The 15,956-nt window shown below is 45.2% G+C and overlaps 1 protein-coding gene across 1 annotated transcript in view; it reads left to right on the forward strand.

Moving 5' to 3' along the window:
- Nucleotides 1–15,956, forward strand: part of wfdc2 (WAP four-disulfide core domain 2) — a 130,353-nt gene that overhangs the window by 113,366 nt on the left and 1,031 nt on the right. The gene's annotated exons all lie outside the window — the stretch shown is intronic.

Below are 15,956 nucleotides of genomic sequence, written 5' to 3' on the forward strand. Positions count from 1 at the left end.
AGGTAACTAGGATACACTCTCACACCTACAGACAGGTACAAGATACACTCTCACCACAGACAGGTACCAAGATACACTCTCACACCACAGGACAGGTAACAAGATACACTCTCACACCACAGACAGGTTACAGATACACTCTCACACACAGACAGGTTACAAGATTACACACTCTCACACCACAGACAGGTACAAGATACACTCTCACACACATGACAGGTACTAGATACACTCTCACACCACAGACAAGGATACTAGATACACTCTCACACCACAGACAGGTACAAGATACACTCTCAACACACAGACAGGTACAAGATACACTCTCACACCACAGACAGGTACAAGATACACTCTCACACCAAGACAGGTACAAGATACACTCTCACACCCAGACAGGTACAAGATACACTCTCACCCACAGACAGGTACTAGATACACTCTCACACCACAGACAGGTACAAGATACACTCTCACACCACAGACAGGTCTAGATACACCTCTCACACCACAGACAGGTACTAGATACACTCTCACACCACAGACAGGTACAGATACACTCTCACACACAGACAGGTACAAGATACACTCTCACACCACAGACAGGTACTAGATACACTCTCACACCACAGGACAGGTACTAGATACACTCTCAACACCACAGACAGGTACAGATACACTCTCACACCACAGACAGGTACTAGATACACTCTCACACCACAGACAGCTACTAGATACACTCTCACACCACAGACAGGTACTAGATACACTCTCACACCTCAGACAGGTACTAGATACACTCTCACACCACAGACAGGTACTAGATACACTCTCACACCACAGGACCAGGTACGAGATACACTCTCACACCTCAGACAGGTACTAGATACACTCTCACACCACAGACAGGTACTAGATACACGCTCACACCACAGACAGGTACTAGATAGACTCTCACACCCTCAGACAGGTACTAGATACACTCTCACACCACAGACAGGTACAAGATACACTCTCACACCACAGACAGGTACAAGATACACTCTCACACCACAGACAGGTACAGATACACTCTCACACCACAGACAGGTACTAGATACACTCTCACACCACAGACAGGTACAAGATACACTCTCACACCACAGACAGGTACTAGATACACTCTCACACCACAGACAGGTACTAGATACACTCTCACACCACAGACAGGTACAAGATACACTCTCACACCACAGACAGGTACTAGATACACTCTCACACCACAGACAGGTACTAGATACACTCTCACACCACAGACAGGTAGTAGATACACTCTCACACCACAGACACGGTACAAGATACACTCTCACACCACAGACAGGTACTAGATACACTCTCACACCACAGACAGGTGCAAGATACACTCTCACACCACAGACAGGTACTAGATACACTCTCACACCACAGGACAGGTACTAGATACACTCTCACACCACAGACAGGTACTAGATACACTCTCACACCACAGACAGGTACAAGATACACTCTCACACCACAGACAGGTACTAGATACACTCTCACACACAGACAGGTACTAGATACACTCTCACACCACAGACAGGTACTAGATACACTCTCACACCACAGACAGGTACTAGATACACTCTCACACCACAGACAGGTACTAGATACACTCTCACACCACAGACAGGTACTAGATACACTCTCACACCACAGACAGGTACTAGATACACTCTCACACCACAGACAGGTACTAGATACACTCTCACACCACAGACAGGTACAAGATACACTCTCACACCCACGACAGGTACAAGATACACTCTCACCACCACAGACAGGTACAAGATACACTCTCACACCACAGACAGGTACTAGATACACTCTCACACCAGAGACAGGTAGAAGATACACTCTCACACCACAGACAGGTACTAGATACACTCTCACACCACAGACAAGTACTAGATACACTCCCCACCACAGACAGGTACAAGATACACTCTCACACCACAGACAGGTACAAGATACACTCTCACACCACAGACAGGTACAAGATACACTCTCACACCACAGACAGGTACAAGATACACTCTCACACCACAGACAGGTACTAGATACACTCTCACACCACAGACAGGTACTAGATACACTCTCACACCACAGACAGGTACTAGATACACTCTCACACCTCAGACACGTAACAAGATACACTCCTCACACCACAGACAGGTTACTAGATACACTCTCACACCACAGGACAGGTACTAGATACACTCTCACACCACAGATATGTCCAAGATACACTCTCACACCACAGACAGGTACTAGATACACTCTCACACCACAGGACAGGTACTAGATACACTCTCACACCACAGACAGGTACTAGATACACTCTCACACCACAGACAGGTACAAGATACACTCTCACACCACAGGACAGGTACTAGATACACTCTCACACCACAGACAGGTACTAGATACACTCTCACACCACAGGACAGGTACTAGATACACTCTCACACCTCAGACAGGTACTAGATACACTCTCACACCACAGACAGGTACTAGATACACTCTCACACCACAGACAGGTACTAGATACACTCTCACACCTCAGACAGGTACTAGATACACTCTCACACCACAGGACAGGTACTAGATACACGCTCACACCACAGACAGGTACTAGATACACTCTCACACCACAGACAGGTACAAGAATACACTCTCACACCACAGACAGGTACTAGATACACTCTCACACCCACAGACAGGTACTAGATACACTCTCACACCACAGACAGGTACTAGATACACTCTCACACCACAGACAGGTACTAGATACACTCTCACACCACAGACAGGTACTAGATATACTCTCACACCACAGACAGGTACAAGATACACTCTCACACCACAGACAGGTACTAGATACAATCTCACACCACAGACAGGTACAAGATACACTCTCACACCACAGACAGGTACTAGATACACTCTCACACCACAGACAGGTACTAGATACACTCTCACACCACAGACAGGTACTAGATACACTCTCACACCACAGACAAGTACTAGATACACTCTCCACCACAGACAGGTACAAGATACACTCTCACACCACAGACAGGTACAAGATACACTCTCACACCACAGACAGGTACAAGATACACTCTCACACCACAGACAGGTACAAGATACACTCTCACACCACAGACAGGTACAAGATTACACTCTCACACCACAGACAGGTACAAGATACACTCTCACACCACAGGGACAGGTACTAGATACACTCTCACACCACAGACAGGTACTAGATACACTCTCACACCTCAGACACGTACAAGATACACTCTCACACCACAGACAGGTACTAGATACACTCTCCACACCCAGACAGGTACTAGATACACTCTCACACCACAGATATGTCCAAGATACACTCTCACACCACAGACAGGTACTAGATACACTCTCACACCACAGACAGGTACTAGATACACTCTCACACCACAGACAGGTACTAGATACACTCTCACACCACAGACAGGTACAAGATACACTCTCACACCACAGACAGGTACTAGATACACTCTCACACCACAGACAGGTACTAGATACACTCTCACACCACAGACAGGTACTAGATACACTCTCACACCTCAGACAGGTACTAGATACACTCTCACACCACAGACAGGTACTAGATACACTCTCACACCACAGACAGGTACTAGATACACTCTCACACCTCAGACAGGTACTAGATACACTCTCACACCACAGACAGGTACTAGATACACGCTCACACCACAGACAGGTACTAGATACACTCTCACACCACAGACAGGTACAAGATACACTCTCACACCACAGACAGGTACTAGATACACTCTCACACCACAGACAGGTACTAGATACACTCTCACACCACAGACAGGTACTAGATACACTCTCACACCACAGACAGGTACTAGATACACTCTCACACCACAGACAGGTACTAGATATACTCTCACACCACAGACAGGTACAAGATACACTCTCACACCACAGACAGGTACTAGATACAATCTCACACCACAGACAGGTACAAGATACACTCTCACACCACAGACAGGTACTAGATACACTCTCACACCACAGACAGGTACTAGATACACTCTCACACCTCAGACAGGTACTAGATACACTCTCACACCACAGACAGGTACTAGATACACTCTCACACCACAGACAGGTACAAGATACACTCTCACACCACAGACAGGTACAAGATACACTCTCACACCACAGACAGGTACAAGATACACTCTCACACCACAGACAGGTACTAGATACACTCTCACACTACAGACAGGTACAAGATACACTCTCACACCACAGACAGGTACTAGATACACTCTCACACCACAGACAGGTACTAGATACACTCTCACACCACAGACAGGTACAAGATACACTCTCACACCACAGACAGGTACTAGATACACTCTCACACCACAGACAGGTACTAGATACACTCTCACACCACAGACAGGTACTGGATACACTCTCACACCACAGACAGGTACTAGATACACTCTCACACCACAGACAGGTACTAGATACACTCTCACACCACAGACAGGTACTAGATACACTCTCACACCACAGACAGGTACTAGATACACTCTCACACCACAGACAGGTACTAGATACACTCTCACACCACAGACAGATACTAGATACACTCTCACACCACAGACAGGTACAAGATACACTCTCACACCACAGACAGGTACTAGATACACTCTCACACCACAGACAGGTACTAGATACACTCTCACACCACAGACAGGTACTAGATACACTCTCACACCACAGACAGGTACTAGATACACTCGCACACCACAGACTGGTACAAGATACACTCTCACACCACAGACAGGTACTAGATACACTCTCACACCACAGACAGGTACAAGATACACTCTCACACCACAGACAGGTACTAGATACACTCTCACACCACAGACAGGTACTAGATACACTCTCACACCACAGACAGGTACAAGATACACTCTCACACCACAGACAGGTACTAGATACACTCTCCAGCTCAGATATTTATAACACCATATTTATTCTGGGTAACTGTTATACACCGTGCCATAGCATTGATCAAGGCTGACAGTTACTCACTGTGTGTTACGAGATTACTGACCATGCTACTTGCTGTGTTACTCACTGTGCTCCTTGCTGTTTTACTATGTTACTAACTGTTACTCCCTGTGTTACTCATTCTGTCCTCACAATATTACTATGCTAGTGTGTTACTAACTGTTTTATTCATTGTGTTACTCTTTGATTTGATTTATTATTGTCAGATGTATTATTATACAATGAAAAGTATTGTTTTTGCGCGCTATACAGACAAAGCATACAGTTGATGGAAAGGTAGGTTTCGAGAGCCGTGGATAACCAGGGAAATTGAGGATCTGATCAAAAAGAAAAGAGAGGCGTACGTTAGGTCCAGGCAACTGAAAACAGATGGAGCTCTGGAGGAATACAGAGAGAGTAGGAAAGAACTCAAACGGGGAGTTAGAAGGGCAAAAAGAGGTCACGAAATGTTCTTGGCAGACAGGATTAAGGAGAATCCTGAGGCATTTTATTCATATGTTAGGAACAAAAGAGTTGTCAGGGAAAAAGTCGGACCTCTCAGGGACAAAGGAGGGGAATTATGCTTAGAACCCAAAGGAATAGGGGAGATCCTAAATGAATACTTTGCATCGGTATTCACACAGGAGAGGAACTTGTTGACTGGGAGTGTCTCAGAGGGAGGTGTTGACCTGTTAGAGAGAGTCTCCATTACAAGGGAGGAAGCGTTAGGTTTTTTGGGTAACGTTAAAACTGACAAATCCCCAGGGCCTGATGGCATCCATCCTAGACTGCTCAGGGAGGCAAGAGATGTAATTGCTGGGCCTCTGACGGAAATCTTTGTCTCTTCATTGGACACAGGTGAGGTCCCTGAGGATTGGAGGATAGCGAATGTGGTACTGTTATTTAAGAAGGGTAGCAGGGATAACCCGGATAATTATAGGCCAGTGAGCTTGACGTCCGTGGTAGGGAGGTTGTTGGAGAGGATTCTTAGAGACAGGATGTATGCGCATTTAGAACGGAACAATCTCATTAGTGACAGACAGCATGGTTTTGTAAGAGGGAGGTCGTGCCTTACAAATTTTGTGGAGGTTTTTGAGGAAGTGACAAAAATGGTTGACGAAGGAAGGGCCGTGGATGTCATCTATATGGATTTCAATAAGGCATTTGACAAAGTCCCTCATGGCAGGTTGGTTAAGAAGGTTAAGGCTCATGAGATACAAGGAGAGGTGGCTAGATGGGTAGAAAACTGGCTTGACCACAGGAGACAGAGGGTAACAGTCGAAGGGTCTTTTTCTGGCTGGAGGTCTGTGATCAGTGGTGTTCTGCAGGGCTCTGTATCATAGAATCCCTACAGTGCAGAAAGAGGCCATTTGGCCCATCGAGTCTGCACCGACCACAATCCCACCCAGGCCCTACCCCCATATCCCTACATATTTTACCCGCTAATCCCTCTAATCTACGCATCCCAGGACACTAAGGGGCAATTTTAGCATGGCCAATCAACCTACCCTGCACATCTTTGGACTGTGAGAGGAAACCGGAGCACCCGGAGGAAACCCACGCAGACACGAGGAGAATGTGCAAACTCCACACAGACAGTGACCCAAGCCGGGAATCGAACCCAGGTCCCTGGAGCTGTGAAGCAGCAGTGCTAACCACTGTGCTACCGTGCTGCCCCACATTCTGGGACCTCTGCTATTTGTGATATATATAAATGATTTGGAAGAAGGTGTAACTGGTGTTATCAGCATGTTTGCGGATGACACAAAGATGGCTGGACTTGCGGATAGCGATGAACATTGTCGGGCAATCCAGCAGGATATAGATAGGCTGGAAAATTGGGCGGAGAAATGGCAGATGGAATTTAATCCAGATAAATGCGAAGTGATGCATTTTGGAAGAACTAATGTAGGGGGGAGTTATACAATAAATGGCAGAGCCATCAAGAGTATAGAAACACAGAGGGACCCAGGTGTGCAAGTCCACAAATCCTCGAAGGTGGCAGCACAGGTGGAGAAGGTGGTGAAGAAGGCATATGGTATGCTTGCCTTTATAGGACGGGGTATAGAGTATAAAAGCTGGAGTCTGATGTTGCAGCTGTATAGAACGCTGGTTAGGCTACATTTGGAATACTGCATCCAGTTCTGGTCGCCACACTACCAGAAGGACGTGGAGGCTTAGAGAGAGTGCAGAGAAGGTTTACCAGGATGTTGCCTGGTATGGAGGGTTTTAGCTATGAGGAGAGATTGGGTAAACCGGGCTTGTTCTCCCTGGAAAGACGGAGAATGAGGGGAGACCTAATAGAGGTGTACAAAGTTATGAAGGGCATAGATAGGGTGAACAGTGGGAAGCTTTTTCCCAGGTTGGAGGTGACCATCACGAGGGGTCACGGGCTCAAGGTGAGAGGGGCGAGGTATAACTCAGATATCAGAGGGACGTTTTTTACACAGAGAGTGGTGGGGGCCTGGAATGCGCTGCCAAGTAGGGTGGTGGAGGCAGACACGCTGGCATCGTTTAAGACTTACCTGGATAGTCACATGAGCAGTCTGGGAATGGAGGGATACAAACGAATGGTCTAGTTGGACCAATGAGCGGCACAGGCTTGGAGGGCTGAACGGCCTGTTTCCTGTGCTGTACTGTTCTTTGTACATAGAGAAGGAAAGGAGAGAGTGGAGAGTGCAGAATGTAGTGTTACATTCATTGCTAGGATGTAGAAAAAGATCAACTTAATTCAAAAGTCTGATGGCAGCAGGGAAGAAGTTGTTCTTGAGTCAGTTGGTTTGTGTCCTCAGACTCTTGTATCTTTTTCCTGACGGAAGAAGGTGGAAGAGACATGTCCAGTGTTCGTGGGGTCCTTAATTATGTTGGCTGCTTTCCCGAGGCAGTGGGAAGTGTAAACGGTGTCAATGGATGCGAGGCTGGTTTGAGTGATGGATTGGGCTTCATTCTCAACCCTTTGTAGTTTCTTGCAGTCTTGGGCAGAGCAGGAGCCATGCCAAGCTGTGATACAAGCAGAAATAATGCTTTCTGTAGTGCATCTGTAAAAGCTAGTGAGAGTCATAGTGATGATGTGGAGATGCCGGCGTTGGACTGGGGTAAACACAGTGAGAGTTTTAACAACACCAGGTTAAAGTCCAACAGGTTTATTTGGTAGCAAATGCCATTAGCTTTCAGAGCGCTGCTCCTTCGTCAGATGGAGTGGATATCCACGATATCCACGAAGGAGGAGCGCTCCGAAAGCTAATGGTATTTGCTACCAAATAAACCTGTTGGACTTTAACCTGGTGTTGTTAAAACTCTTACTGAGAGTCATAGTGGACATGCCAAATTTCCTTAGTCTTCTGAGAAAGTAGAGGCATTGGTGGGCTTTCTTAACTATAGCGATGGCATGGGGGGACCAGGACAGGTTGTTGGTGATCTGGACACCTCGAAACTTGAACCTCTCGACCATTTCTACTTTGTCCCCATTGATGTAGTAAGATGTCTCACAACACCATGTTAAAGTCCAACAGGTTTATTTGGTAGCAAAAGCCACTAGCTTTCGAAGCGCTGCTCCTTCATCAGCTGAGTGGGATTTCAGTTCACAACAGGGCATCTTAAGACACAAACTCAATTTACAAGATAATGGTTGGAATGCGAATCTTTGTGAGACTTCTTACTGTGTTTACCCCAGTCCAATGCCAGCATCTCCACTTCATGGCTCCCATTGATGTAGACAGGGGCATGTTCTCCTTTACGCTTCCTGAAGTCGATGACAATCTCCTTCATTTTGTTGACATTGAGGGAGAGATTATTGTTGTCGCACCAGTTCACCAGATTTTCTATCTCTTTCCTGTACTCCATCTCACCATTGTTTGAGGTCCGACTCACTACGGTGGTGTCATCAGCAAACTTGAAGATCGAGTTGGAGGGGAATTTGGCCACACAGTCATAGGCATATAAGGAGTATAGTAGGGGGCTGAGAACACAGCCTTGTGGGGCACTGGTGTTGAGGATGATTGTGGAGGAGGTGTTGTTGTCTGTCCTTACTGATTGCAGCCTGTGGGTTCGGAAGTTCAGGATCCAGTCGCAGAGGGAGGAGCCGAGCCAGACCATGGAGTTTGGAGATAAGTTTCATAGGAATAATGGTGCTGAAGGTTGAAGGCTGAGCTGTAATCGATAAATAGGAGTCTGACATAGGTGCCTTTGTTATCTAGGTGTTCCAGGGCAGGGCCATGGAGATGGTGTCTGCTGTGGATCTGTTGCTGCAGTAGGTGAATTGCTGTGGATCGAGGCAGTCTGGGAGGCCGGAATTGATTCATGCCATGACTAACCTTTCGAAGGACTTCATAATGATGGATGTCAGAGCCACTGGACAATAATCATTCAGGCACGCTGCCTGGTTTTTCTTTGATACCGGGATGATGGTCATCTTCTTGAAGCAGATAGGGACCACAGATTGGTGTAAAGAGAGGTTGAAGATGTCTGCGAATACGCCCACCAGCTGGTCCACACAGGATCTGAGTGCTCGTCTGGGTATCCCATCCGGGCCAGTTGCTTTCCATGAGTTGACCTTCGAGAAGGCATGACCTCGTGCTCAAGATGTGCATAGAAAGCAATGAGTTAATCGTGGAAGGGTGCATTGATGCCAGTGATTTTACATGCCTTCATCTTGTAGCCTGTTATGTCTTGCAGACCTTGCCATAGTCGGCAGGGGTCTGTGTGGCTAGCCTGGGACTCTAGCGTGGTCCGGTACTGTCTTTTAGCATCTTCGATGGATCTCCTTAGATCGTATCTGGCTTTCTTGTATAGGTCAGTGTCGCCTGACTTGAACGCCTCAGACCTGGACTTCAGCAGGCAGTGGATATCCCTGTTCATCCATGGTTTCCAGTTGGGAAACACATAGATTTGCTTCTCTGGCACACAGTCTTACTAATGAAGTCATTTACTGTAGTGGTGTACTTGTTCAGGCTGGTCGCAGTGTTTTTAAATACTGACCAGTCCAGGAGATCATCTGATTCCTCAGACCAACATTGCATGACTTTCTTTGATGGATTCTCCCACTTCAGTTTTGCTTGCAGGCCGGGAGCAGGAGCACAGCCTTGTGGTCTGATTTGCCAAAGTGTGGGCAGGCGATAGAGCGGTAGCATGTTTGATATTTGTGTAGCAGTGGTCTAGGATTTTTGGGCCTCTGGTGGAACAGGAGACGTGTTGGTAGCAACCGGGTAGGACGCTATTGAGCTTGGCCTGATTGAAGTCCCCGGCCACGATGAACAAGGCCTCGGGATGTTACATCTCAAGGCTATTTGTAGTGGTGTAGATTTTGTCCAGCGCGGCATGGTGGCACAGTGGTTAGCACTGCTGCCTCACAGCTGCAAGGACCTGGGTTCGATTCCCGGCTTGGGTCACTGTCTGTGTGGAGTTTGCACATTCTCCTCGTGTCTGCGTGGGTTTCCTCCGGGTGCTCCGGTTTCCTCCCACAGTCCAAAGATGTGCGGGTTAGGTTGATTGCCCCTTAGTGTCCTGGGATGTGTAGGTTAGAGGGATTAGTGGGGTAAATGTGTGGGGTAGTGGGGCTAAGGCCTAGGTGGGATTGTTGTCGCTGCAGGCTCGATGAGCCGAATGGCCTCCTTCTGCACTGTTGGGTTTCTATGATTCTTTCTATGATTCATGCCTGCGTGGGGTGGGATGTAAACTACTGTCAGGATAGCAGAGGTAAACTCCCCCGGAAGGTAATGGGGCGGCATTATAGCGTCAGGTATTCTGGATCTGGGGAGCAGAAACCCGCCAGTGCTGCTATGTCTAGATTAGGAGGCAGACCCCACCTCCCCTAGTCTTGCCTGAGGCTGCTGTATGGTCTATTCAATGGATTGAGAAACCCTCTGGTTGTCTGGCACAGTCCGGTGAAGCAGGACTAAGCCATGTCTCTGTGAAACAGAGCACACAGCAGTCCCTTAGTTCTCTGAAAAGTGATTCTGGCTTTTAAGTTTGTCTAGCTTGTTTTCCAGAGATTAGACATTTACTCACTGTGTTACTGACTACGTTACTCACTGTGTTAGTATGTTACACATTCTGTCCTCACAATACTCACTGTGTTACTCACTATGTTACTAACTCTGTTACTGACAATGCTACTAATTCTGTCCTCACTATATTACTGTGTGACTGACTATGTTACTGTGTTACTCATTGTGTCCTCACTATATTACCATGTTACCAACTGTATTACTCACTATGTTACTCACTGTGTCACTGACTGTGTCACTGTGTCACTCGCTGTACCTTCATTATATTACTTTGTTACCAACTGTGTTACTTACTGTCTTACTGACTATGTTACTATGTTACTCGCTGTATTACTTTGTTATTGACTGTCACTGACTGTGTCACTGACTGTGTCACTGACTATGTTACTGACTATGTTATTGACTGTCACTGACTGTGTCACTGACTGTGTCACTGACTGTGTCACTGACTGTGTCACTGACTGTGTCACTGACTATGTTACTGACTATGTTATTGACTGTCACTGACTGTGTCACTGACTGTGTCACTGACTGTGTCACTCACTGTGTCACTGACTGTGTCACTGACTATGTTACTGACTATGTTATTGACTGTCACTGACTGTGTCACTCACTGTGTCACTGACTATGTTACTGACTATGTTATTGACTGTCACTGACTGTGTCACTGACTGTGTCACTGACTGTGTCACTGACTATGTTACTGACTATGTTATTGACTGTCACTGACTGTGTCACTGACTGTGTCACTGACTGTGTCACTGACTGTGTCACTGACTATGTTACTGACTATGTTATTGACTGTCACTGACTGTGTCACTGACTGTGTCACTGACTGTGTCACTCACTGTGTCACTGACTGTGTCACTGACTATGTTACTGACTATGTTATTGACTGTCACTGACTGTGTCACTCACTGTGTCACTGACTATGTTACTGACTATGTTATTGACTGTCACTGACTGTGTCACTGACTGTGTCACTGACTGTGTCACTCACTATGTTACTGACTATGTTACTGACTATGTTATTGACTGTCACTGACTGTGTCACTCACTGTGTCACTGACTATGTTACTGACTATGTTATTGACTGTCACTGACTGTGTCACTGACTGTGTCACTGACTGTGTCACTCACTGTGTCACTGACTATGTTACTGACTATGTTATTGACTGTCACTGACTGTGTCACTGACTGTGTCACTCACTATGTTACTGACTATGTTATTGACTGTCACTGACTGTGTCACTGACTGTGTCACTGACTGTGTCACTCACTGTGTCACTGACTATGTTACTGACTATGTTATTGACTGTCACTGACTGTGTCACTGACTGTGTCACTGACTGTGTCACTGACTGTGTCACTGACTGTGTCACTCACTGTGTCACTGACTATGTTACTGACTATGTTACTGACTATGTTATTGACTGTCACTGACTGTGTCACTCACTGTGTCACTGACTATGTTACTGACTATGTTATTGACTGTCACTGACTGTGTCACTGACTGTGTCACTGACTGTGTCACTCACTGTGTCACTGACTGTGTCACTGACTGTGTCACTGACTGTGTCACTGACTGTGTCACTGACTATGTTACTGACTATGTTATTGACTGTCACTGACTGTGTCACTCACTGTGTCACTGACTATGTTACTGACTATGTTATTGACTGTCACTGACTGTGTCACTGACTGTGTCACTGACTGTGTCACTCACTGTGTCACTGACTATGTTACTGACTATGTTACTGACTATGTTATTGACTGTCACTGACTGTGTCACTCACTGTGTCACTGACTATGTTACTGACTATGTTATTGACTGTCACTGACTGTGTCACTGACTGTGTCACTCACTGTGTCACTGACTATGTTACTGACTATGTTATTGACTGTCACTGACTGTGTCACTGACTGTGTCACTGACTGTGTCACTCACTGTGTCACTCACTATGTTACTGACTATGTTACTGACTATGTTATTGACTGTCACTGACTGTGTCACTGACTGTGTCACTGACTGTGTCACTGACTGTGTCACTCACTGTGTCACTGACTATGTTACTGACTATGTTACTGACTATGTTATTGACTGTCACTGACTGTGTCACTCACTGTGTCACTGACTATGTTACTGACTATGTTATTGACTGTCACTGACTGTGTCACTGACTGTGTCACTGACTGTGTCACTGACTGTGTCACTGACTGTGTCACTGACTGTGTCACTCACTGTGTCACTGACTATGTTACTGACTATGTTATTGACTGTCACTGACTGTGTCACTGACTGTGTCACTGACTATGTTACTGACTGTGTCACTGACTGTGTCACTGACTGTGTCACTGACTATGTTACTGACTGTGTCACTGACTGTGTCACTGACTGTGTCACTGACTGTGTCACTCACTGTGTCACTGACTATGTTACTGACTATGTTATTGACTGTCACTGACTGTGTCACTGACTGTGTCACTGACTGTGTCACTGACTATGTTACTGACTATGTTATTGACTGTGTCACTGACTGTGTCACTGACTGTGTCACTGACTGTGTCACTGACTGTGTCACTCACTGTGTCACTGACTATGTTACTGACTATGTTATTGACTGTCACTGACTGTGTCACTGACTGTGTCACTGACTGTGTCACTCACTGTGTCACTGACTATGTTACTGACTATGTTACTGACTATGTTACTGACTATGTTACTGACTATGTTACTGACTATGTTATTGACTGTCACTGACTATGTTACTGACTATGTTACTGACTATGTTACTGACTATGTTACTGACTATGTTACTGACTGTGTCACTGACTATGTTACTGACTATGTTATTGACTGTCACTGACTGTGTCACTGACTGTGTCACTGACTGTGTCACTGACTGTGTCACTGACTGTGTCACTCACTGTGTCACTGACTATGTTACTGACTATGTTATTGACTGTGTCACTGACTTGACTGTGTCACTCACTGTGTTACTCACTGTGTCACTTACTGTACCCTCACTATATTACTATGTTACCAACAGTGTTACTACCTGTCTTACTCACTATGTTACTCACTGTATTACTCACTGTGTTACTATGTTACTGACTATGTTATTCACTGTGTTATTCATTCTGTCCTCACTATATTACTATGTTATTGTGTTACTGATTATGTTACTCAGTGTTCCTCACTGTGTAACCAACTGTGTTGCTCACTATGTTCCTCACTGTGTTCCTCACTATGTTCCTCACTGTGTTCCTCACTATGTTACTGTGTAACCAACTGTTCCTCACTGTGTTACTCACTGTGTTCCTCACTGTGTTCTCACTATGTTACTGTGTAACCAACTGTGTTACTCACTGTGTTCCTCACTGTGTCCCTCACTATGTTACTATGTTATTAACTGTGTTACTCATTGTGTTACTCATTGTGTTCCTCACTATGTTACTAACTGTATTGCTCATTGTGTTACTAACTGTGATACTTATTGTGTTAACTATTGTGTTACTCACTGTGTTCCTGAATATGCTACCCACTGTCTTATTGTGTTACTGAATATGTTACTCACTGTCTTACTCACCGTGTTACTGAATACGTTACTCAGTGTTCCTCACTATGATACAATGTTTCTACCTGTCTTACTCACTATGCTACTCACTGTGCTACTAACTGTGTTATTCACTGTGTTACTGTGTTCCTCACTATATTACTGTTACTGTGTTAATAACTGTGTTACTGACCATGTTACTCATTGTGTTCCTCACTATATCACTATGTTACTCTATTACTCACTGTGTTACTGACCATGTTACTCATTGTGTTCCTCACTATATCACTATGTTACTCTATTACTCACTGTGTTACTGACCATGTTACTCATTGTGTTCCTCACTATATTACTATGTTACTAACTGTGTTACTGACTATGTTACTTATTATGTTCCTGTGTTACTGTGTTACTAACTGTGTAACTGATTGTGTCCCCACAGTTACTGTATTACTCACTGTGTTACTCACTGTGTTACTGATTGTGTTATTGACTGTGTTATTGACTGTGTTGCTCACTGTGTTACTTATTATGTTCCTATGTTACTGTGTTACTAACTGTGTTACTGACTGTATTAGTGACTGTGTTACTCACTATGTTACTATGTTACTCTGTTACTGACTGTGTTACTGACTGTGTTGCTCACTGTGTTACTTATTATGTTCCTATGTTACTGTATTACTGACGATGTTGCTCATTGTGTTACTCACTATGTTACGATAGCACTATGTTACTCTGTTACTCACTGTGTTATGACCATGTTACTCATTGTGTTCCTCACTATATTACTCTGTTACTCTGTTACTAACTCTGTTACTGACCATGTTACTCACTGTGTTACTGACTATGTTACTCACTGTGTTACTAACTGTATTACTGACCATGTTACTCATTGTGTTCCTCACTACATTACTATGTTACTCTGTTACTGACTGTGTTACTGACCATGTTACTCGCTGTGTTCCTCGCTATATTACTATGTTACTTGTTACTGACCATGTTACTCTCTGTGTTACTATGCTACTCACTGTGTTACCAACTGTGTTACTGATCATGTTACTCATTGTGTTCCTCACTATATTACCATGTTACTTGTTACTGACCATGTTACTCACTGTGTTACTGACTATGTTACTCACTGTGTTACCAACTGTGTTACTGACCATGTTACGCATTGTGTTCCTTACTATATTACTATGTTACTCTGTTACTGACTGTGTTACTGACCATGTTACTCATT

The sequence above is a fragment of the Mustelus asterias genome, chromosome 20, assembly GCF_964213995.1.
Source record: "Mustelus asterias chromosome 20, sMusAst1.hap1.1, whole genome shotgun sequence".
Lineage (NCBI taxonomy): Eukaryota > Metazoa > Chordata > Chondrichthyes > Carcharhiniformes > Triakidae > Mustelus > Mustelus asterias.